Source organism: Phascolarctos cinereus, unplaced genomic scaffold (genome assembly GCF_003287225.1).
Source record: "Phascolarctos cinereus isolate Bilbo 61053 unplaced genomic scaffold, phaCin_HiC Scaffold_7;HRSCAF=346, whole genome shotgun sequence".
Classification (NCBI taxonomy): Eukaryota; Metazoa; Chordata; class Mammalia; order Diprotodontia; family Phascolarctidae; genus Phascolarctos; species Phascolarctos cinereus.
Window position 1 is genome coordinate 192,471,589 of NW_027556180.1, and position 1,220 is coordinate 192,472,808.

The following is a 1,220-nucleotide window of genomic DNA, read 5'->3' on the forward strand; positions in this document are numbered from 1 at the left end:
TATGCTGCAGTTAGACACAGATAGTTCAAGTAAAAAGTCACTATACAATTATTGGCAAAATCTGTTTCAGCAGATACAGTGCCAATTTTACTTAAAAGATTCACTTGAATATTTCACAGTTAATTACTGAAGTTAATAATGCAATAAACAGTTAAAAAAAAGATGCCAACACAAATAATTAAAATATACCATTCCCCAAACCTATATGTATTAACATTTCCCATGAAAGTCATAAAAATGTGAGCAAAGTAAATAACCTTTATTTTGGTAAGTGTTAATCAAATTATAGTTTTCTACATAACAGGCCAAACAAATGGTTAGGATTTGAAAACTTCTTCCATACACATTGATATAGGATTGCTGATAATAAAAATACATTAAAACGCTTAAAAGTGGGAAGCATTTGTGGGTTTTGTTTGTTTGGTGTTTATCTGTGTTTGTGTGTGTCTCTGTGTCTCTGTGTGCATATGTGTGTTTTCTTTCTAATGTTGGGAATGTTATCAGTGTAGAATAAGACAATTTATGCATTTACTTAAATACATTATTACTTTTGCTCCAATTTTATTGAAATTTATCTTTCCTCACTCCCTGCTCCAAATCATCCATCTTCTTAGAAAGAATACAGTACTGACATAGTCATTTGATACATATGTTAGAGATGAGTTACTCATATAACAAGATTAAGAGAATTTTTAAAAAAAGTAGTCTGAGTCAGAGTGTTAAATTTATACCCTTGGAACGTTCAGAATAAAGCCTCCAGGTCAGAGGATGTATCTTCTTTGCAAAAGTTTGAGAGAGAATAAGAACACCAGGTAAAGAGGTATCAGTGGGTTGTAATTTGCATCATATGAAAGGAATATCCACATTAGGGAGTTCACAGATCCATTTAAGTATTAAAGAACTGCAATATTCTGCCCTATTAATTTTCTGAAGGTTCTGTGAAATTTGCATTGTTCTTTCTTTTAAATTTGTAGTAATCTTACTAGTGTTTTCACAGTGGGATTCCTAAACTTTCTTTTATTCACTTCCTCTCCTTCCTCAGGTTCACAGATTTGTCTTTTTCTTTTTAAAACTCCCCTCCTAAAATTTTCCATAAGCCACTTCTTTCCTGACTCTAAAGTGTTTTGTGTCTTGTTATATAAGAAAATTTTGCAGATTTGGGATGGTTTAATTACAACCAAACATTGCATTTTCTCTTCTTTTGTCTTCATATGTGTGTG